We start from the raw sequence: 12,758 nt of genomic DNA on the forward strand, positions 1-12,758 counted from the left end.
GGGGGTCACCACCCTCCAGACCTGAGAATGGTAGATCCACTGGCAGCTTGCACCCTGTGCCTGGAAAAGCCACAGGCACTCAACTCCAGTCCATAAGAGCAGCTGTGGAGGCTATACTATGCAAACTACAGGGGCGGAGCTTCCCAAGGCCTTGGGAGCCCACTTCTTGCACCAGTGAGCCCTGGATATGGGACATGGATTCAAAGATTACTTTGGAGCTTTACAATTTAATAATTGCCCTGCTGGGTTTTGAATTTGCATGGAGCTTGTAGCCCCTTTCTTTTGGCCAATTTCTCTTTTGGAATAGGCATGTTTAGCCAATGCCTATACACCCATTGTAACTTGGAAGTACATAGCTTGTTTTTGATTTTATAGGCTCATAGATGGAAGAGACTTGCCTTGTCTCAGATGAGACTTTGAATTTTGGGCTTTTGAGTTAACATTGGAATGAATTAAGACTTTGGGGAACTCTTGGGAAGGCATGATTGTATTTTGCAACTTGAGAAGGACATGAGATTTAGGAGGGCCTGGGGCAAAATGATATAGTCTGGATATTTATCTCTGTCCAAATTGCATGTGGAAATGTAATCTCTAATGTTGGAGGTGGGGCCTGCTGGGAGGTGTTTTGCTCATGGGGGCAGATCCCTCATGGCTTGGAGCTGTCCCCACCATAACAAGTGAGTTCTTGAGAAATCTGGTTGTTTAAGAGTGTGGCACCTTCCCCCACCTTGCTCCTCTCTTTACCATGTGACACAACTGCTCCCCCTTCACCTTCCACCATGAGTAAAAGCTCCCTGAGGCCTTCCTAGAAGCTGAGCAGATGCCTAGTGCCACACTTCCTATACGGCCTGTGAAATCATGAGTCAATTAAACCTCTTTTCTTAATAAATTACCCAGTCTCAGGTATTTCTTTATAGTAATGCAAGAATGGCCTAACACACACTGGTTCTACCAAAAAAAAAAGAAATAAAGAAAAAAATTAATTTAAAAAAATTAGCAGGGTGTGGTAGCATGTGCCTGTAATCCTAACTTCTTGGGAGGCTGAGTTGAGGATTCCTTGAGCCCAGGAGTTCGGGGTTGCAGAGTCATGATCATGCCACTGCACTCCAGCCTCGGGCACAGACTGAGACCCCATAGCTAAAAATATAACATAATAAAATAATAAAATAAAACCAGTATATGAGTATTAACCAAAGAATGAGTGAATAAATGAATGAATAAACTGAGTTTTAAAAGCGTGAAAAATAGCCAGGTGTGATGCCTGTAACAACAGCACTTTGGGAGGCCAATACAGGAGGATTACCTGAAGCCAGGAGTTTGAGATCAGCCTACCAGCCTAGGCAACAGAGCAAGACTTCATCTCTTTAAAAAAAAATGAACATATATACGTATGTAATGGTGGGGGGCTGGGGTGGTTGGGGGGAGGCATGAGAAAAAGACCAGAAGAAAGTAGGCTCAGCTGGGCACAGTGGTTCATGCCTGTAATCCCAACACTTCGGGAGGCCGATGTGGGCAGATCACCCAAAGTCAGGAGTTGGAGACCAACCTGGCCAATATGGTGAAACCCCCATCTCTACTAAAAATACAAAAAAAATTAGCTGGGCATGGTGGCGCCTGTCTGTAGTCCCAGCTACTCAGAAAGCTGAGGCAGGAAAATCACTTGAACCTGGTTGCAGTGAGCCAAGATCACACTACTGCACTACAGCCTGGGCAAAAAGAGCAAAACTGTCTCAAAAAAAAAAAAAAAAAAAAAAAAAAAGGCCAGAAGCATTGGCTCACACCTGTAATCCTAGCACTTTGGAAGGCTGAGGCGGGCAGATCACATGAGATCAGGAGTTTGAGACCAGCCTGGTCAACACGGTGAAACCCCATCTCTACTAAAAATACAAAAATTAGCAGGGCATGGTGGTGGATGCCTGTAAGCCCAGCTACTTGGGAGGCTGAGGCAGGAGAACTGCTTGAACCTGGGAGGCAGAGGTTGCAGTGAGCCGAGATCATGCCATTGTACTCCAGCCCAGGCAACAGAGCAAGACTCTGTCTCAAAAAAAGAAAAAAAAAGAAAGAAAGTAGGCTAAGGTATTAACAGTAGGTATGTTTGGATGGTCAGATTATAGATGACTTCTGTTTTATTTTTTCCAGATTTCCATACTTTACAAATGCTTCATATATTACTTTTATAATCATAAAGAAGTTAAAAAATAAAAACTTGCTGAGTGTCGACTAAGTGCCAGGTCTTCAGAAGCATAGATGAAGAGCATGAAGAATGCAAATTCATGCATCAGGCTGGGCATGGTGGCTCAAGCCAGTAATCCCAGCCCTTTGGGAGGCTGAGGCAGGTGGATCACTTGAGGTCAGGAGCTCAAGGCCAGCCTGGCCAACACGGTGAAACCCTGTCTCTACTAAAAAAATACAAAATTTAGCCGAGCATGGTAGCAGGTTCCTGTAATCCCAGCTACTTGAGAGACTGAGGCAGGAGAATCACTTGAACCAGGGAGGCGGAGGTTGCAGTGAGCCAAGATCACACCACTGCATTCTAGCCCAGGTGACAGAGTGAGACTCTGTCTCAAAAAAAAAAAAAAAAAAAAAAAAAATCTTGCATCAGTGGGCTTAGTCTAGCCTGGTTATAAACTCCTGATTGTGGCCTCAGCAACTTGCCCAGTGCTCCCCTGGGGCTAAGCCCTGTGGAGGCTGAAACCCAGGTCAAAGGCATGTTCTCCAATCCAGAGCTGGGTGTCTCTCTCACTTCCTTTGAGCAGCAATCACCTCTACCCTGATTTAGACCAAGCCAAGCTTGCTATGCTGAGGTAACTTAGCTTATCACCAAGGTTATATTTAACAGACTTCTGAAAGGATCATAAAAAATTATGGGGATTTGAACTATCACCCAATGCCTCCATCTGTTGACATAGACAATTCTAAAGCTTGATTTTGTGAACCTTGAGATGATCTTCCTCCAGCACTGCAAATGTAATCCTTCTCATCTAAAACTCCCATTCTAATGCCCCACTGTGCTCCTGCCCCTGCAGAGCCCTCCAGCTCACCCTCCTGCAGTTGTCTTCCCTGTGACTGAGTCCTCTGCAACACATATTCCATTGTAGACAAGCAACTCTCCGCTTTCAAGTACATCCCTGGTTGTTCTCTCCATCTCCTTTCCTTGATAGAGATCTGGCTTCCTTCTGAGTACTCCACTTGCCTCATGGCTCTGTCTCTCAAATGAAGGCTACTCATTTTGCACTACCCAAGATCTTGAAAGCCAAGAGCTGAGCAGGCTCTTAGCATTCTCCTTGCTTCCCACTGCCATTTCTAAATCATAACTCCTTCACCTTCACATACATAAAAGACCTGCTCAGGTTTGTGCTGTGCCTTCCTGGTTGCTGTTACCAACATCTGCCTGGTTGGTTATCCACATTCTGTGAGCTCTCTGACACCCAGCCCAAGGTGCTAGTGACTTTTGTGCTCAGGAAGATGAATAGTGCTACACCTTAGCCTTGCAGTAATTGACCTTCACCTATACTTCACACTCTTGCTGCTGAGGACACACCCTGGGCCTCTCATCAGTCACAACAGCTCCATCTCACTCTAGGACCTTTGTTTTCCTCCCAACCCTTCAGCTCTCACCTGGTATCATTTCCTTTCCCTTTCAGTTTATACCTTGTGATCCCTCCAGCCCGTTCACACTCTTGCCACTACCCCAGTCCTTTTGTTTACTAGTCTTGCAAAGTCTAAGCTCACAATAAGTCAAACCATTTCACTCTTCACTCTCAATCCAGGATGCTGACTTAAGATACAAGAGAGAAGGGGGCTGTTGACGGGTGCAAGGAAACATGGGTTGAGAGAGTAACAAGTGGGCTGAGGGTCCAGTTGTGATTGGAAATGTAATTGTGTCAAGACACCAACTCACATGGTTGTGTGATTTCCTCCAGTGACCCAGGGTAGGAGTACAGTGACCAAATGGTTGGATTTAGGGCCTTGCAGTAGAGGTGAACGGAATGACAAGACAACGAAGGAACTGAGATAGACTGAAGCTAAGGACCATAGTAGTATCTAAATTGAAGAGGAAAGGGAGTAAAAGCATAACTTCTGTTGGGCCTAGTATGTATACTGTATCCATCTATTTTCTTTTTCTTTATTTGGGGTGTATGAGAACCTGGCACAGTGTTAACAAGACCCATAGTGTTCAGAAGAGAATGCAAGCCAGGCTAACAAAGGTGGCAGGAATAGCACCATCTCTCCTGGACCACTCACTACACACAAATGTGACTGCAGTGACATGGAGATCTACAATGATCTAATGCAGCCAGTTGGTAAGGGCTCAGGGCTAGATTTCATCTTCCAGGGTAATAAGATGTAGCATCAGTAATTGAGAGTGCAGGCTTGAAGGCAGGGGGCTACAATCCAACAACCCCAGGGGATTCCTGAAACCTCAGATAGTACTGAACACTATATATACTAGCTTTTTTCCTATACATACATACATACGTACTTAAGATAAAATTTAATTTATAAATTATGCAGAATAAGAGAATAACAATAGCTAATAATAAAATAGAATGATTATAACAATATGCTGTAATGGAAGCCATGCAAATGTGCATCTCTCTCTCAAAATATTTTATTGTACTGTACTCACCTATTTGGTTTACCCAGTTGGCCGTAGATAACCAAAACTGCAGAAAACAAAACTGTGGATAAGGGGGTATTAGGGTTTTCCAAAGAAACCCAACTAATAGGATTACAGATATAGGTATAGATCAATAGGAGGAGATTTACTATGTGAACTGGCTCATATGATTACAGAAGCTAAGAAGTCCCATGTCATGCTATCTGCAAGCTGGAGAACCAGGAAACGTGATGGTGTAATTCAGTCCAAGTCTGAGAGACTGAGGGGAAAAGGGTAAGGTATAAGTCCCAGAGTCGGAAGATCCAAGAACAAGGAGCTCTGATTTCCTGAAGGCAGGAGAAAATGGATGTCCCAGCTCAAGAAGAGAGAGAATGAGAGAATTTGCCCTTCCTATGCCTTAAAAAAAAATTTTTTTTTTTTGAGACGGAGTCTCGATCTGTTGCCCAGGCTGGAGTGCAGTGGTGCGATCTCCACTCACTGCAATCTCCGCCTCCTGGGTTCACTCCATTCTCCTGCCTCAGCCTCCCGAGTAGCAGGGACTACAGGTACCCGCCACAACGCCCATCTAATTTTTTGTATTTCTGATAGAAACGGGGTTTCACCATGTTAGCTAGGATGGTCTCGATCTCCTGACCTCGTGATCCGCCTGCCTTGGCCTCCCAAAGTGCTGGGATTACAGGCATGAGCCACCACGCCCGGCCAAAAAAAATTTTTTTTAAAGAGAAAGGTCTTGCTATGTTGCCCTGGCTGGCCTCAAACTCTTGGGCTCAACCATCTTCCTGCCACCGCCTTCCAAGAAGCTGGAACTATAGGCACACCCTCTGCCTTTTTGTTCTATGTGAGCAGGAGCCCTCAGTGGATTGGATGATGCCTGCCCACATTGGTGAGGGTGGACCTTATTTGCTCCATCTACTGATTCAAATGCTTGTGAACCTCTCTGGACACATCCTCACAGACACAGACACAAATAATGTTTTACTTGCTATCTCATAAAATTAACCATCATGCGGACAGACCAGGCCTCTAATATGGACCTACCACATGCTAACTATAGCAACTGGGTAAATTACTTTACTTCTCTTTTGTTTCTTTGTCTGTAAAGTGAAGACAAGAATATCAATCGCATAGAGCTATTGTGAGGATGAAATGACGTCATGTGCTATTGTTAGTATTATTCTTGTAATAATACAACAGCAAAGCAAATTGATACTTGCCCAACTTGCCCAGGACCTCCTAATTTCCGCCTTAACCTGGCATCTAGCTTAGAAGAACACATTAACATAGTTAATAACTTATATTATCCAAATTTAACTCAGCCAAGACCTCCTGATCTCCTTCGATGGAATTTTACTGTAAGATGACTGTATTAGGGAAACCTATGTGTTCCTATGTGACTTCTCTCCGGGGTGATTCTGTCCAGACCCACGGCCTTAAATACCATCTATATGTGGATGATTCCCTAATTTATATCTCATTCTGATGTCTTTTACGACCTTCAGACTCATATATCCAGCTGTCTATTTGACATTTTGACTTGGATGTCTAATAGACATCCCAAAATTGCATTTAAAATAAAACTCTTGCATAGGCAACAAAAGAAAAAATAGAAAAATTGGGCTACATCAAAAATGTAAAACTTCTGTGCATAAAAGGATATAATCAATAGTGAAAAGGCATGGAATGGGAGAAAATATTTGCAAATCATGTATCTGATAAGTGGTTCATATCCCAAATATATAAAGAACTCCTACAATTCAACAACAACAACAAAAACCCTGATTTTAAAATGGGCAAAAGAGTTGAGTAGACATTTCTCCAAAGAAAATACATAAATTGCCAATAAGCACATGAAAAGATGCTCAACATAATTAATCATTAGGGAAATGCAAATAAAACCACAATGAAATACCACTTTATACCCTTTAGGATAGCTTCTTAAAAAAACAAAAACAAACAAACAAAACAACAACAGAACCACAGAAAATAACAAGTATTGGCGAGGACGTGGAAAAACAGGAACTCTTGTGCACTGTTGGTGGGAATATAAAATGGTACAGCTGCCAGGGAAAACAGTATGGCGATTTCCTTAAAAAAATTAAACATAGAATTACCACATGATCCAGCAATTCCACTTCCGGGTATATACCCAAAGAATTAAAAGCAAGTACTCAAATAGATACTTGTACATACATGTTCACAGCAGCATTAGTCACAATAGGCAAAAGATGGAAGCAACCCAAGTGTCCATCAGTGGGTGAATGGGTAAACAAAATGTAGTATACACATATAATGGCATATTATTCAGTCTTAAAATAGAAGGAAATTCTGACATATGCTACAACATGGATGAACCTTGAAGACATTATGCTAAGTGACAATAAAAGCGAGTCACAAAAGGACAAATACTATGTGATTCCACTTTTATGAGAGTGGTCAAATTCATAGAGACTTCTGTATTATAGAATGGTTTTCAGGGGCTAGGGTAAGGAGGGGAGTGGGGAGTTATTGTTTAATAGGTACAGAGTTTCAATTTTGCAAGATGAAAAGAGTTCTCTACAGATGGATGATGGTGATGGTTGCACAATGTGAATGTACTTAATGCCCTTAAGAGGGGATAAAATGGTAAATTTTATGTTATGTGTATTTTACCACAATTCTTAAAAAGCAAAAAATAAAAATAAAAAACTCTTAATTTCCCAAACCCCCACCCCACCAAATCTCCCCATTTCAAAAACAAACATGAAAAGCTATAAAGTTGCTCAGGCTAAAAATCCAAGAGTCATCCTTAATTTCCTTCCCTCATGCCCACATCCAATAGTAAATCATATCACATTTTTCTTCCAAAACTATTTTGAATTCATCCATTTATCTCTTCCACAGTTACCACTCTAATTCAGGCCATCATAAGCTCTTGCCTATAGTGCTACAATGCTTTCTAATCAGTCAATCTGCTTTCATACTTGTCCTCCACAGTCCCTTCTCTATATAGCAGCCAGAATGTTCCTTTTGTGCTAGAAGTAAGACCTGATGCTTTTCCCTTCCTGAAAATACTCTGATAGGCCAGGCACGGTGGCCCACGCCTATAATCCTAGCACTTTGGGAGGCCAAAGTGGGCAGAGTTCAAGACCAGCCTGGGCAACATGGCAAAATCCCATTTCTACAAAAAATACAAAAATTAGCCAGGTGTGGTGCATGTAGTCCTGGCTTCTGGGGAGGCTAAAGTGTGAGGATCGCTTGAGCCCAGGAGGCAGAAGTTGCAGAGAGTCAAGATCATGCCACTGCACTCCAGCCTGGGTGACAGTGAGACCCTGTCTCAAAATAAAAAAAAAAAAAAAGAAAAAAAATATTCTGGTAGTGTTGCATCTAGAATAAAATCCAAACTCCTTGCCACTACCTACAAGGCACTAGACAATCTGGCTTCCATAAAAACTGGCCTCCTGCCAATGTCTCTGACTTATGTTCCAACATTACTCACTTTGATCACTATGTTCTAGTCACGCTGGTCTTCTCTCTGTTACTTAGGCACCCCGAGCACATCCCTTACCTCACAGTCTTTGTACTTGCTGCTCTTCTGCTTAGTACACCTGCTTCCCAGATCTTCACATGACAGATTCCTTCTCGTCCTTTGCCTCTCAGCTCAGATACCACTTTCTCAGAAATACGTTCACTTACCATTCATCTAAAGCAGCTACCCAATGACTGTCATTCTATACCATTACTCTCTTTTCTTTCACCTTGGCAATTACCACTACTTGAAATTTGTATTTATTTGTACAAGTTTATTGCCAGCCTCTCCATCCTCCAAGTAAAATATGAGCTCCATGAGAATAGATAGCTTGTTTCCTTCCTCAGTTCCCAGAACTCGGAACAGTGGTTGGCACACATCAGTCTATTCATATGTTTGCCAAATGAATGAAGAAGTAAAAACCACTAGTGACCCAATTTTCCTGCCATGTCATATATACATAAAAGTCTTTTGGGAAAACTCATATTTCTATATTGGCCCTCACTAATGTCTTTTCCATCTATTCTAGAATGCAATAACCAGTCTTTAAAATGCACGCAGAATATTTCACATTTCATTTTTGCAGGTATCTCTGAAGGGAATGAATTTACACTTCTACTACCGCAAATAGGATGGTCAAGTTTGTTGCAACGCAAAATTTTTTCTGCGGAATTCAAAAACTGTCCTGTACCGCTTGAAGCCAAATTGTGGGGTTTCACATTGGAAATTACACTCATCTAAAGAAACAGTCTGGACATTTAAGTCCTTAAACAGTTGTTCAAAGTATTTTATTACATACTTTTCCTAGTCTGCAGAATGTTTCAAGGTCCATTGTCTTCACGGCTAGTTACCTATCTGTCCAGGCCAAACAAACTGGAGTTAAAATGCAGAATCGCATAACAGCAGAAATGTGATTTCTCATTCTATTGTGCAACTCAACAGAATTGTGCCAAGTCTTGCTAGGCTGCCGCTGCTCTACTCTGCCCAAATGCCAATATGCATTGGGGTGATGACATCCCACTTGGGATGTTGTCTGATGACATAGACAGACTTCTCTGTTTCTCCACTCTTGGGTCATAATTCAATGTTCTGGGGCTGAGGCAAATAATGTCTTACAAGGATTTTGGCAGGAAAAAAAAATAGCTATTTCAGATTTTGTTCAAGTTCCCATTGTCATGTCAGACCCCACTGACTTCAGTAGGGATGGCACCATGTTCAAGAGGCTGAACAAGGGACCTAGAAGCAGAAACTGAGAGGTAAGGTTTATTGAGGGGACTTACAATACAGGGCAGTCCAGTGGCAGTGGGCTGGGCAGGAGAACCAAAACTCCTTGTAAAAAGCATGCAGTTGGCCAGGCATGGTGGCTCATACCTGTAATCCCAGCACTTTGGGAGGCTGAGCCGGGTGGATCCCCTGAGGTCAGGAGTTTGAGACCAGCCTGACCAACATGGTGAAACCCTGACTCTACTAAATACAAAAAATTAGCCGGGCCTGGTGTTGGGCACCTGTAATCCCAGACACTTGGGAGACTGAGACAGGAGAATCACTTGAACCCAGGAGGCGGAGGTTGCAGTGAGCCAAGATTGCATCATTGCACTCCAGCCTGGGCAACAAGAGCAAAAACTCTGTCTCAAAAAACCAAAAACAAACAAACAAAACCATGCACTTTATATAACATTTTTACTTAACACCTTTCCTCTAGCAACCTCCACCAGGCAACCTTCATTTAACCTAAAACGAAGGGCTTTGATCGCCTAGTAGGGCCTGCATTCTACAGGATGGGCTGGGGTGGGAGCAGTTCAGAAGTTCATCATAGATAAGAAATGAAATCTCTGGGTTGGCCACTCTCAGATTCCTTAGCTCAGAGCTCTGAACACACATTCTTCTTAGAGCATAGGGTCATTCTTCAGGTATGCATAAGTTATCACTGCCAAGTGCATCTGTTGGGTGCATCTGCCATACACTCCTTACCAGAAGCATCCAAACACGGATTTGCAGGATCTACAGCAGACACTGGACAGACCCTCTGAATCATTCTCTACTCTGATGCTGAAGCTATAATATTGGACTAACCTTGGGCCTTCTACTCTTTTCCTTCTTTTTTTTTTTTTTTTTTTTTGAGATGGACTTTTGCTCTGTTGCCCGGGCTGGAGTGCAGTGGCGCGATCTCAGCTCACTGCAACCTCCACCTCCCAGGCTCAGGCAATCCTCTCACCTCAGCCTCCCAAGTAGCTGGGACTACAGGAGCATGCCACCACACTTGGCTAATTTTTGTATTTTTAGTAGAGACAGGGTTTCACCATGTTGCTTAGGCTAGTCTCAAACTCCTGACCTCAGGTGATCCGCCCTCCTCAACCTCCCAAAATGCTGGAATTACAAGTATGAGCCACCGCACCCAGCCTATTCTTTTCTTAAAGGAGGTGGTCTTCCCTTCCTCAGGCAAGTAATTGCTGACTACTCCAGCCTACATAACGTCATATCCAAATCTGTGGAGAACATAAAGTTCTTAAGGTATTTATTTAGAGTCAATAATCAAAGTAAAACTGATAATTATAGCTAATATTTAGTTTGTAGTTAATATATGCTAGGAGCTAAGCACTACCATCCCAGGAAACTGAGGCTTAAAACACTTTTAAAATTTGCTCAAGCTCACAAGCTTGGAATTGAAGAAGAAAGCAATTGAATATTGGTCTTTCTTCTACTGTACATCCAGAGGCTATGCACTTAACCAATACAACACACTGTCTCCTATTGCACAAGTAATTACAAGGTTCGTCTGTAAAATTCTATTCTGTAGAATGGAAGGGAAAACAAATTAAGGAATTACAGATGTTTATTCTTCTGAGCTTTAATTTAACCTATTGTTTGATTCAAATAATTTATATATTAGTTATCTATCGCCACATAACGTAATACCTCAAAATTTAGCATTTTAAAACAACAAACATTCATTATTTCTCAGAGTTTCTGAGGATCAGGAATCTGGGAGCCACTTAACTGAGTGGTTCTTGTTCAGAAGACTCTCATGAAGTTGCAGTCAAGCTGTCAGTAGTCATCTCAACACCCAACTGATGCTGAAGGAGCTACTTCCAAGCTCACTGAAGATTGTTGGTGGGCCTCAGTTCCTCATTAAATGTTGGCTAGAGACTTCATTCCTTGACATCACATGGACCCCTCAAAGGGCTGCTTATAACCTGACAGCTTGCTTATCTCTGAGCAAGAGAAAGAGAATACCCACGATGGACATCTTTTATAATGTAATTACCCAAGTGATATAAGTATCATCACTAATGCTGTATGCTTTTGGTCACATAGACCAATCCTGGTACAGGGATCATTCATTGGGTGCCATCTTGGAGGCAAAAGCTACCACATCTGCCAGGGTATGAATGCATTTAATCTAAAGTTCTAGCTCTGAACTGTAGGGTTATCTACCATGTAAATCAGTTTTACATTTTTTAATGTGTAAAATAGGAACATCCTAATTCAGAATATTGCAGGATAAAGGGCCTCAGGTAACTGATTCAGATTCTAAGCTCTCTTTCTCTTTTAAAAAACAAAATTTAAATTTTGGGCATGGTGGCTCATACCCATAATGAGCCAGGACAATGCTGGGCATGGTGGCTCATACCTATAATCCCAGTACTTTGGGAGGCCAAGGCGGGGGGATCACTTGAGGTCAGGAGTTTGAGACCAGCTTGGCCAAAATGGCAAAATCCTGTCTCTACCAAAAATACAAAAAAATTAGCTGGGTGTAGCAGCGCGTGGCTGTAGTCCCAGCCACTTGGAAGGCTGAGGTGAGAGGATTGCTGACCCAGGAGGTCGAGGCTGCAGTGAGCCAAGACCGCCCCACTGCACTCCAGCCTGGGTGAGAAGGAGACCCTGTCTCAAAAAAAAAAAAAAAAAATGCAATTTAAATAGAAATGGCATTCAGATAGTAATCACAGTGCACCTGGAACCAGACGGCACCATCTCAGGTTGCTCTCTGCTTTGCGCATGTGGACAAGCCATCTATGACAAATGGTTTCTTTTCTTCCTAAGGACGTGCAGTTTCTTTTATAGTCTACTGCATTGTTTTCAGTCCCTTTCAGGAATGTTATCTGATGCCCAACTGATATTTTTCAAATGTTAAAATAAGACTTCTTCACCGTGTTTTGTCTGGACACAGGGCAACATTCTTCTCATAGAAGTTTTCATTTCTTTTGAAGTATTAAAACAATATTTTAGCGCTCAAAAAAGGAGTTTATTTTCAAGAAGCTTTGCTTTCTTTTTCAATTAGTTCTAGATAAGAACTATAACTTCACATAAGATGTTAGAAGGATTTAAGTACATTGCTGAAGGTATAACCATCCATCTTCTGGAAGCAAGAATAGTGAATAGTAAGTATAAAGAAACAAACAAGTCCTGTGATAACATCTTTATCATAATTTTTTTAAGTCTATTATGCTTTATGCAAATGTTTAGATTTCCTTGTTAAAAATCTGTGGCAAGTTTAGGTTCCCTTTCTGTAGCTTTATTTTCAACTCACAATATAGTGACTATTAAATATTCTTTACCCAACACATTATATTGTAAAAATATACACTTAGTTCTGTTTCTATCACTAAGCCACTACTATTTTAAAAAGGAATA

The 12,758-nt window shown here is 41.9% G+C and overlaps 1 long non-coding RNA gene across 1 annotated transcript in view; it reads right to left on the reverse strand.

Moving 5' to 3' along the window:
- The window catches only part of LOC105739444, a 58,203-nt gene that overhangs the window by 43,735 nt on the left and 1,710 nt on the right, over nt 1–12,758 (reverse strand). The window contains exons 2-4 of the long non-coding RNA XR_001115365.1: nt 11,125–11,338; nt 9,498–9,590; nt 4,631–4,667 (exon numbers count right to left, since the gene is read on the reverse strand). This is a non-coding gene — a long non-coding RNA (uncharacterized LOC105739444). The remainder of the gene's footprint in view (nt 1–4,630; nt 4,668–9,497; nt 9,591–11,124; nt 11,339–12,758) is intronic.

Source organism: Nomascus leucogenys, chromosome 2 (genome assembly GCF_006542625.1).
Source record: "Nomascus leucogenys isolate Asia chromosome 2, Asia_NLE_v1, whole genome shotgun sequence".
Classification (NCBI taxonomy): Eukaryota; Metazoa; Chordata; class Mammalia; order Primates; family Hylobatidae; genus Nomascus; species Nomascus leucogenys.